Here is a 12316-nt window from a genome sequence, read left to right as displayed (position 1 = left end):
GCCATAAAAAGAACCCCTGGTGTCTGACCAGGTAGGCAAAATTCAGAAAGGGCCACCTTTCCAGAGAAGTCATGGACACTAGCTCACCACTAGGGCATTATATTTAGGCAGATCTATACTAACGAAGGGATGCTGAAACATGAAGGGTAAGACCAGCCTGATATCAGTTAAACTTACAATGAGGAAGCAAAAATCAAGCTGGTGCCATTAACCTTGTGGCTAACTGTAGAGATTTCAACTCAAAACAAGTTGCAGCCCAGTTCCATGTAAACGAACAAACTGGTCTTTTGGTTTCCTTTTCCCTTCCAGTTTCAATGTTATGTAATTTATTTAAATTCTTATTAAAATACATCTTGTTTTCAGAAATAATAATAATAATAATAATAATAATAATAATAATAATAATGACTGTTTCAAAAGATAAAGCAGATGCAGTTCTGCAGTTCTGCTGGTCACATTACATACTACTATTCAGACAGTATCAAAAGTATTAACACCAATGCAAAAATATACTGTAATAATGGTTGTGTATTTTGGAGGACTAAGTGTGTACAGATGAATATTTAAGTACATGCTTTTTCAAGAGATTTCTCTGATGGATTGCCTGGTAAAATTTTCACTCAATACCCATTCATTTATTCTCTATTTCCAAATCTGGGTATTAGGCCCGGAATAATCTCTGGGTGGTTTGTTGTCTGAATAGATTCACTAGTTCACTTGAGTCTTAAAAGGGAACATCTTGTCTTCTTTTGAACAGTATAGACTCATTCTGTATATTTAACAAAGTACCATCTCAGAAAAGGTCAGGGGTAACTCACTTCAGGCCAGATATGAAAGCCCTGTGTAGGATTTCTGATTCTGATCCTGGAGATAGGGGACCACTTGAAACCAATTAGCAAAGTCAGATGGTAAAGGAGGGAACAATCAGAAGTGATAGGGGAAATCTAACACAGCCTCACAAGCCGAGGCCACCATATGAGAGTGCTCTTAACAACCATTAGTGAATTGCAGATAGGCTCAATGACAATACTCTTCTATCCTTTCATGGAGTAATTGGCAGATTCTTGTGAGAGATATAGATGAAATTTGATTGTGTGTCTATCAAGTAAGCCCCACCAGGTTTCAATGAATAATTTGTAACATGTGAATGATAATACAATCAAAATTAAAAGGTTAAGCATATATTAATAATAAGAAAATCCATGAATGTTGAAGGGGACTTGTATATACGTTAGAAAGGTGACAGGAATTTGAAGTTGAAGAGAAGTTAGAAAACAACAATATACAAAAGTCAGTTTATGTAGTATCTAGATTGCTAGGCCTGACCATCTGTTCTTCAAATATATCTGTAGAAATGGGAGATAAAGGAAATTTTTCTCTTGGTTTCATATTATTATCAGAAAGCCTACTCTGAGAAAACAAACATTGCTTTGATGTATGTCTGGATGTTGATAGATAGGGTAGATATGCCAATAGGGGTTCTAATTCTTCTCAACATGAACTCAGTCTGCTCTCTTCCTTTGTCATGGAATATAGTGATTTGGTTTTACAGGAACATTTTGAAATTTCACAGGATACTCAGAAAACTTTACTACCTTTAGGGGACAAATATTACCTGATGCCGGGCTTCAGTAAATAAGGCAGACATGAAAAACTATTAGGTTGTTGATAAAAAGATGCATAGTGATGGATAAAATACTGCAGAATTCTTTATTTGGCACATGGCAGACACTCCTCTCTTGAAATCAGGGATCTTTGCTGACCCACTGTAGACCTTACACAAGCAAAATCACTCTAGCAGAATTATGAGCCTAGGTTGCATATCACTTTAAGTATAGCAGCAGACGCACAGCCTATGAGGATCTATAAGAGCTCTCTTCTTCAACACTTGATATGACTTTTAGAATTTTGATACAAATATTCCCTCATGGAAAGTGAAGAACATTTTCTTGGTAAACTATGACTGAAAAACTCTCCAAAGTTAGGATGAATATGACAAAGAATGTTCATTAAACAGTTCCTAGCTGTGATGCAAGGACAAGTCAGAAACAGAAAACAAATTCTTTATGTCATATTAATGCAGATGTGAAGGATTAGTCCATTTCTCCTATATGGATTTTTCTATTTACCTATCAGTTGTAGACAAAGTTCTGAAAAGGAGATCCAACTATATGTTTACTCATCAACACACGGTACATTTCTGGAAACACCAGAACTTAATGAAAAGCATTAGAATTTTTCAACAAAATAATCAAGAGCCAGAGGTACTGCTGACATTCACTATTAAGTGTAAAATATTACCAACATCATTGATGTCAATATCCAGTGCAAAATATTAAAACAAATGTTCTGATAGAAAACTCAGATGTAACAGAGGATACACTTCAGATAGATTCTCTTTTACAGAGTAATGTAAATTTTATGATTTAATCTACTGATAGTACCTTGAATCATACACTAGAAAGAGAAACAATCATAAATAGAATTAGATTAATACTTTGAATAATAAACATACATGAATAATAACATGCATGAAGATAATTGTGAGAGAAAAAATTGATTTGAGAAATTTTTTCCATATACAAGACCTGAGTATATGAATAAATGGAAAGAGATTTTTGTTTGTGATTGTGTGTACTGAGATCTCCAGAGTAAATTTAATATTACCTGTACAACCAATTTGCTTACAGTGTATAGAGGCAACCTTATGTGCAATGAACATCAAAATATAAGGTGAAATTAACAACACATGAAAGATTTTCCAACTTTACAAATCTGGAAAAATAATATGTATATGTCTTTCAGAACACTCCATATTGTTTCATTTATACACTTATATGAAATGGTCAGTCAGATACTGTATGAGAATTATATAATTTTCATCTATTGACAATCAAAATATGTGGCTAAAGGTAATAATAAGCCTTTCTGTCTCTAATTTCTCTGTGGTTTTGTCTTAACAATGAGGGAAGAAACTAAGGTAGAAAATAAGTAGTAAGATAGAAGTTGTAGTTACATTGGTATGATAACTATGAGTACCTGATTCTCAGTCTTTTAAATATTGTCTATTGACGATATCTGAAGGAGTTTTGAGCTGAAGAATAGAAAAGTCATCAGATGCTGTAAGGTGAACTAAATGGTTCATCCTGGAAGCACTTGGTAAAATCTGAATTGTCAGAGAATTATGACCAATTTAAGACTGGCTCATGGAATATCAAAGCACAAACAGTGTAATATTGAGAAATATTTTAGAGGTAACAATGGCAGAAATATTGTTACAAAAATATTGCTCCATTTTTCTAGGTCCTAGGAATTTTAAAGAAATTGATATTACATGCAATGAATTAATGTGTTAGGCAGAGAAAATGTTCATATAAAATAGCATTAATTCTATAGTATGGTATTTGTCTGTCACCATTATCCTTGAATTCTACACTGAAAAGGAACAAGAAGAGGTTGAATCATAAAATATGAGATGATTTGTGCTTATTTTTTAAATTTTCAAGAGTGTGGCAATGTAAAACCAAAGCGTGTTCTTGAAGATAAGAGACAAGTACTCCAACAAAACCCCATATTCTGCAGCTGGATCCATGTTAGGTTTTAAGAGGACTCACTAAACAAGGACTTTAATGAGGAAAGTGTGCATGTCTTAGCAAGGAGAGAGATGAAACTGGAAATTCAGCTGCACAGGTTTCTTTCTCAAACAAATAACTACAGAAAATATTTCCAATGATTCAGATCTAAAGGAAAGAGATAATACTGCCACTTTGGCTCAAAAGAGCCAGACAGGAGAAGGACAAGTGTTGTTAGATATAAAGACATGAAAGATATACAATTCAAATATTTTGGTGGTGTTTCGGAGAGGAATCAAATAGATGAACTAGAGCCTAGAAAACTGTTATTGATATGTGAAGAAAAGGCCAAAAAATTACCTACCTATGGTTAAAAGAAGCAAAATCAGAAACAGAAAAAGAGATTTTTCTCCCATGATCATCATTTCATCATGTATATTATGCAGAGTTTGTTTCCTCCATTTAGATGATAATTGGTTCCTCTCTATGAAGGTTAGACCAAGCTCCAGAAAAAATAAGATTCACTAATGTGTAACTTTTTCCATCGGCAAAATATTTGGCAAAACTATACATTGTATTGACAATCATTGGGATGTATCTAAGGATAACCAATATTGAGAGCTTTATCTGACTTTTCAATATTAATGATAAGATTTTACAAAAGTCAATAAAGTCAATACAACATTACAGTATTTAGATAGCTGTGAGTCGAAATGTTCATGCTATGCTGGTATATATTTAAGTACATATTGTTTCAGGTAAAATCTATATTACATTCCTGATAGATTGTTATTTGAAGCACAAAAATATTCTCCATCTCCAAGTTCTTAGTATTATAGTCTAGACAAACACTGAGAACTGTTGACTAAATGGACTGAACATTGCTCATGATGCATGAAAGTGGAACAAGGTTTCTTTTTCTACCATAGATGATCTCAGTTGATTTGAAAAAGAAATTTCTGTGACAATGGAGAATGCAACTCCCTCCAGCACTGAAATACCTGCACTGTGAAGGACAGGTTATCTTAATCCCAGAGTCAAATGTCAGATCTAAAAATTCAGGACCATACACATTAAAGATAATCTGGGCATATCTTTTCAGGAAGAACACAGCAAGGTTATGTGCGTTTGTGGAAAAACATAAAATTGTCATGTTTTAGGAAGCCCAGTCACTTGACAATGTCATATTGAGAATAACCTTAATATTTACAGGAAAGTATAAACTGAAGAATCACTAAAAAAGCCAGGAATATTCCAAGGAACAGCATTAATGGAAGGGTTATTTGAGTATTGAAGGATATGTAGAAAGGTTAAAGACACAATGTAGGGGATCAAGAAAGAAAAGTATATTTGAAGGATGGAGCCAGGCTTGCCCAGCAGAATATGGTACAGAATGACCATTCTTCCTTTTCTTGGATCTTCAATCTGTTGTTCTTCTGAAGCTCCAGCTCTGTCTGTGTACAAATCATGACAAAAGTATTTCGAATATCACTGTTATTGTTGGATGCCTTGCTCTGGTTTTGAAATTTTGCAGCCAGAACTGTACAATATAGACCCATGAGTACCAGAAATGAGAAAAGCCAGAATGAAGGACAAAAGCAGGATATTCTCTAGACCATAGAGACAAAAAGTTAAGACTAAGACCACACTGAAGAAAACTAGACAATAATAATCATGATTTTTACTCAGAAATACCAGTCATCATTACAAACAGATATTACTTCAATAAAAGAATTTGTGAAACTGAGCCCAAATAAGCTTATATTAATTCATACCATGTAATAGATAAAATTAAGAGCCTGGGCCCAGGAAGATTTCAAAGATGTTGCATTCACATTTTTCTTTTATCACCATGTCTTAGACGCTGTACACAAACGTTTAAATTCCTACTGACCTGGTAATTCCTTCTAAACATAAAACATTTTTCTCCCTACCTCAGTTGCTGCTTCATCTCTCTAACACCAATAGACTGCATCGTTGTTTGTCTGTTGGACATGATGAATACACTAATGAGTAATACCTATATAAGGAAGAGGTCTTAAGACATTCAGGTGCGCATTGCCTTGTATAAGATAGGCAATCTAGAGGAGAAGGATTGTAGAAGAAGTTGACCTGGAAGGGGGCAGTGAGTTATCTATAAACTGAATAAGTAAAAAAAATTAAATTATATAATGTAATATTCAAGAAAAAAGGTATACAATGTAACCTGATAAGGCTCTTCTGAGGTAGCTACTTTTTCTCAGGAAAAATAGTACCATAAGAACAGGGTGCAGAGCCATAATCTCCTAAATTATCCTCTGTCTTACAGGTAAATTGAATCAAAGCAAAGGTGAGATATCATCTTGTCCCATCTTGTCATTTTCCTTAGAAAAGAAATTAAACATGAAAAAGATCCCATATTATATCTAGAGAAAAGACTCAATAAACCTCCACAAATTGATACTCATGGGAAATGTAAGATGGTGAAGGAAAAAAAATTCAGATGTTACTGAACATAGTATAATCTATAACACATGGGAATGTAAATTCTCAGGGGCCATCTAGGAGAGGATAAAGGCTAGCAGGTGATTTTCCGGATATACTTTAACCATGGAATGTGGGCTATGAAGAATGTGATTTTCCTGGAATGAATCAAGAAATGATATTTCCTAATTTGATTCCTGCTACTTTATGCCATTCCTGTCAATATTAAATTAATGTAGAATCTGTCCTCAGCAATCTGCTATATTCTGCTTGCTGGAATTCAATTCTCTCTCTACCAATCTTGATCAGACCTGTGGATCCTGAAGCATATAGGAAAGCTTCCCTTCCCTCATTCATAATAACTACTCACTCAAATCATTAGGATATGCCAAGTTTCCCTGAGATTGCTGATATCCCAGGGGGACCTTCATTCTCCAGCCACATCTCACCCCTCATTCATTAAAAATGTGATTATGACTCATACAGATTATCTTCCCTTTTGCCACCCATCTCACCTGCTCTCTAGTAATTTGGTACACCCCAAGATGCCTTCAGCAGTCTGCTGATACCAGTAAACATTCAGTTTCCTCTTATCACCATGCTACCTTTATCTCATCTGGGAGCCTTAAGCTTTAATATTAGCTTTTCTATCATCACAAAGCTATCTTTTACTTTGAGCCACCCTAAGTGGCTCTGAGTAGTCTACTCTACAAGTAGGACATTCTTTGTGCCACCATTTCTCTGAACACATTCATCAGACCTGCAGAACCTGTACTATAGAAACATGGAGATTAGGAATGACACACTGTAAGGATATCCATCTGAGGAAGGCCACACATGGACTTCTGGGCTAACTCCTCTTACAATACCTACTAATAGGTACAATAGTAACAGTCTGGGGCAACGGTGATACACATGGCAAAGGCCCTGAAAATAACACAATCTATAACAGCTATGGCCATATAACTACTTCAGTGCAAAGCTATTCTACTACAGTATCCCTGAATAACCTAAAACAACTGAAGAACAAGAAAATGATATTAAATGCAACTAACAAAGATGATGTATGCCTTTTAAGAGCCGATGTATTAAACCCTTAAAGAAATTGAGGAGCTTGTAAAGGTCTTTAAAAAGCAACACACAAAGACCTTAAATATATATAGGAAAAACAATAAAAAAGGAAAAAAGTGTATAACACTTAAGTGATGTGAAAATGGAAATAGAAGCAATAAAGAAAACAAAAACTAAGGGAATCCTAAAGATGGCAAACCTAGGGAAGTGAACAGGAACAAAAAATGCAAGCATCAGGAATATAATACAATATATGGAAGAGAGATATTCAGGCATAAAAGATAAAATAGAAAATAAACTATAAATGGTGAATCTAAATACCATTACACAAACTAAGCAGGAAATCTGGAATACCATGAAAAGACCTAACTTAAAAATGATAGAAGTTGGCAAAAGTGAAGTATTCCAGTCCCAAGGCACAGAAAATGTTTTCAACAAAACCATACAAAAAACCTTTCTCAGTATAAAGAAAAAAATGAGTATAAGCATACAAAAAACTTATAGAACACCAGTTAGACTGGGCCACATAATAATCAAAACAGAAAATCTTAAGACCAAAGAAAGAATATTAAAATCAGTGAGGGATAATGGTAAGGTAACATCAAGAGAAGGCCTATAAGAATTACAGCTAATTTCACAAATATTTTCTAAAAGCTAAAAGACCCGGTCAGATATCTTGCATCCTCTAAATACAAAACAAAACAAAACAAAAACACAAATGCCACATAGACTAATACACCGAACCAAATCTCAATCACCATAGAGAAAATGAAAAATTTAAAGACAAGCACAAATTCAAACAATATCAGTCAACAATCCAAGCCCCACATTAAATATTAAATAAAACTACAACCCCAGAAGGATAATTTCTTTAAGAAGACACCTAATTTTATGAACATTCCTGTTAGCACTGCTATCACTGTGCCCGCATAAAATTGGGTATGTTGTGCCTTCCTTTTCAGTGAATTCTAGAAAGACTTTAGTTTCTCTCTTTGTTTCTCCCTGATGCAGAGATTCGAGAAAACACAGGAAATAAGCAATTCCATACCATGGAAAACAAGGGAAGCACCCACAAACACACATACATAAACACACCCAAATACATTATCCATGATGCATCTGCAATATTTATTGATGAGCAAGTCCTTTAAAGGCCAGTAGAAAGGCCAGTGCTTTCAAAAATGGTATGATATCTGCATATGAGTAAATATATAAAGAAATCATTTAGTTTTTTAACAATGGATCATATAGCAATCTTACAAGCAGTATTGATATTTTTATATGTCAGTTATCAAAACAGATCCTTCTCTGTGAACAGCAACACAACTGTCTTCACATAAAAGTGTAGGAAGGGCAGGCTCATCATGATGGAATGAATCTGGCCTTTAGAAATGTTTCTGAACACTACATTGAAAATACAGCTGAGTCTCTGACATAATTGTTGAACAAGGACATTAATTAGAGCATATATACCAATAAAGTAACTCAAATGGTTACTAATATAAGCAAAACATCCTTCCCTAAAAAATACTTAGGTATGATGGCTGTAAATTGAATATTACTTAAATCTCTTTAAGCGTGGTTCTTTGAACTCCACAAATTAACTTTCCCATAGTAGATATAAACCTATACTGAGGCTCCCAAACCCCATGGGAGAGAGAGCTCACCACCCAGACAGGTGGGCACTTCTGAGACTACAGAGCAGGAGAGACCACCAATACTGCCCACCCCTGCCCACATCCCTGGTCCAAGAGGAAACAATATAGGGCCTCTGGGAACCGGAAGACAGGGGCACTGGAACAGCAGGTCCCACTCAGTCCGGACACTGCCCAGACGTGAAGGGACTGGATCAACAGGTCTCTGCACCCAAATCTCGTGGGAGGGAGAGCTAAACCTTCAGAAGTGCAGACACACCTGGGAAGCCAGAAGAGACTACACTCTGCCCACATTTCTGACTCCAGAGGAAGACACCTAATGCCATCTGGTACCCCAGTGCACAGGGGCTCCCGGAAAAGGATGCGCAGGCCATCCTGGTTGCCTCACGGAGAGCTCAAAAGCAGTCCCCCATGAGGAACTTGAGCCACGGGACCACAGGTAAAACAAACTATTCTGCTCCAAGCGACCTGCCAGGTCGACTCAGAATACAGGCCCAGAGGAACAGCTGAAGACCAGTAGACAGGAAAGACTACACACCCAAAAGCAGAACACTCTGTTCCTATAACTAACTGAAAGAAAACAGGAAAACAGGTCTAGAGCACTCCTCACACACAGTCCTATAGGACGGTCTAGCCACTGTCAGAAATGGCAGAACAAAGTAACACCAGAGAAAATATGATGGCGAGAGGCAAGCACAGGAACCCAAGCAACAGAAACCAAGACTACATGGCATGATCAGAGCCCAATTCTCCCACCAAAGCAAACACAGAATATCCAAACACACCTGAAGAGCAAGATCTAGATTTAAAATCATATTTGATCATGATGCTGGAGGACTTCAACAAAGACATGAAGAACTCCCTTAGAGAAATGCAGGAGAACATAAATAAACAAGTAGAAGCCTATAGAGAAGAATCACAAAAATCCCTGAAAGAATTCCAGTAAAACACAATCAAACAGTTGAAGGAATTAAAAATGGAAATAGAAGCAATGAAGAAAGTACACAGGGAAACAACCCTGGATATAGAAAACCAAAGGAAGTGACAAGGAGCCATAGATACAAGAATCACCAACAGAATTCAAGAGATAGAAGAGAGAATCCCAGGAGCAGAAGATTCCATAGAAATAATCGACACAACTGTCAAAGATGATGTAAAATGGAAAAAGCTACTGGTCCAAAACATACAGGAAATCCAGGACTCAATGAGAAGATCAAACCTAAGGATAATAGGTATAGAAGAGAGTGAAGACTCCCAGCTCAAAGGACCAGGAAATATCTAAAACAAAATCATACAATAAAACTTCCCTAAACTAAAGAAAGAGATGCCCATAAACATATAGGAAGCCTACAGAACTCCAAATAGATTGGACCAGAAAAGAAACTCCTCCCGTCCTATAATAATCAAAACATAAAATGCACAAAATAAAGAAAGAATATTAAAAGCAGTAAGAGAAAACGTTCAGGAAACATAAAAAGGCAGACCTATCAGAATCACACCAGACTTCTCGCCAGAGACTATGAGAGCCAGAAGATCCTGGACAGGTGTCATACGGACCCGAAGACAAGACAAATGCCAGCCCAGGTTACTGTATCCAGCAAAACTCTCAATTAACATAGATGGAGAAACCAAGATATTCCATGACAAAACCAAATTTACAAAATATCTTTCTATAAATCTAGCCCTAAAAAGGATAATAAATGGTAAAGCCCAACATAAGGAGGCAAGCTACACCCTAGAAAAAGCAAGAAACTAATCGTCTTGGCAACAAATAAAAGAGAAGAAAAGTACACAAACATAACCTCACATCAAAATATGAATATAACAGGAAGCAATAATCACTATTCCTTAATATCTCTCAACATCAGTGGTCTCAACTCCTCAAAAAAATGACATAGATTAACAAACTGGATATGCAGTGAGGACCCTGCATTCTGCTGCCTACAGGAAACACGCCTCAGAGACAAAGACAGACACTACCTCAGAGTGAAAGCCTGGAAAACAATTTTCCAAGCAAATGGTCAGAAGAAGCAAGCTTTAGTAGCCTTCTAATATTGAATAAAATTGATTTTCAACTAAAATTCATCAAAAAAGATTAGGAAGGACACTTCATATTCATCAAAGGAAAAATCCACCAAGATGAACTCTCAATCCTAAATATCTATGCTCCAAATACAAGGGCACCTACATACATAAAAGAAACCTTCCTAAAGCTCAAAACACACAATGCACCTCACACAATAATAGTAGCAGATTTCAACACGCCACTCTCATCAATGGCCAGGTGATGGAAACAGAAATTAAACAGAGATGTAGACAGACTAAGAGAAATAATGAACCAAATGGACTTAACAGATATTTATAGAACATTCTATCCTAAAGCAAAACGATATACATTCTTCTTAGCTCCTCATGGTACTTTCTCCAAAATTGATAATATAATTGGTCAAAAAACGGGCCTCAACACTTACAGAAAGATAGAAATAATCCCATGTGTGCTATCAGACAACCACGGCCTAAAGCTGGTCTTCAATAACAATAAGGGAAGAATGCCCACATATACATGGAAGTTGAACAATGCTCTATTCAATGATAACCTGGTCAAGGAAGAAATAAAGATAGAAATTAAAGACTTCTTAGAATTTAATGAAAATGAAGGTACAAAATACCCAAACTTATGGGACACAATGAAAACTGTACTAAGAGGAAAACTCACAGCTCTGAGTTCCTGCAGAAAGAAACAGGAGAGAGCATATGTCAGCAGCTTGACACCAAACCTAAAAGCTATAGAACAAAAGGAAGCAAATAGACCCAGGAGGAGTAGGAGGCAGGAAATAATCAAACTCAGAGATCAAATCAACCAAGTGAAAGCAAAAGGACCATAGAAAGAATCAACAGAACCAAAGTTGGTTCTTGAGAAAATCAACAAGATAGATAAACCCTTAGCCAAACTAACGAGAGGACATTGAGAGTGTGTATTAATTAACAAAATCAGAAATGAAAAGGGAGACATAACTACAGAATGAGAGGAAATTCAAAAAATCATCAGATCCTACTACACAAGCCTATATTCAACAAAACTTGAAAATCTGCAGGAAATGGACAATTTCCTAGACACATACCAGGTACCAAAGTTAAATCAGGAAAAGATAAACCATTTATACCACCCCATAATTCCTAATGAAATAGAAACAGTCACTAAAGGACTCCCAACCAAAAAGAGCACAGATCCAGATAGGTTTAGTGCAGAATTCTATCAGAACTTCATAGAAGACCTCATACCAATACTATCCAAACTATTCCACAAAATTGAAACAGATGGAGTACTAACGAATTCCTTCTATGAAGCCACAATTACTCTTATACCTAAAGCACACAAAGACCCAACAAAGAAAGAGAACTTCAGACCAATTTCCCTTATGAATATCGATGAAAAATACTCAATAAAATTCTGGCAAACTGAGTCCAAGAGCACATCAAAACAATCACCCACCGTGTTCAAGTAGGCTTCATCACAAGCATGCAGGGATGGGTTAATATACAGAAAACCATCAA

Source organism: Rattus norvegicus, chromosome 3, assembly GCF_021556685.1.
Source record: "Rattus norvegicus strain SHRSP/BbbUtx chromosome 3, alternate assembly SHRSP_T2T, whole genome shotgun sequence".
NCBI classification, from domain to species: Eukaryota; Metazoa; Chordata; class Mammalia; order Rodentia; family Muridae; genus Rattus; species Rattus norvegicus.
This window is presented reverse-complemented; position numbering follows the sequence as displayed.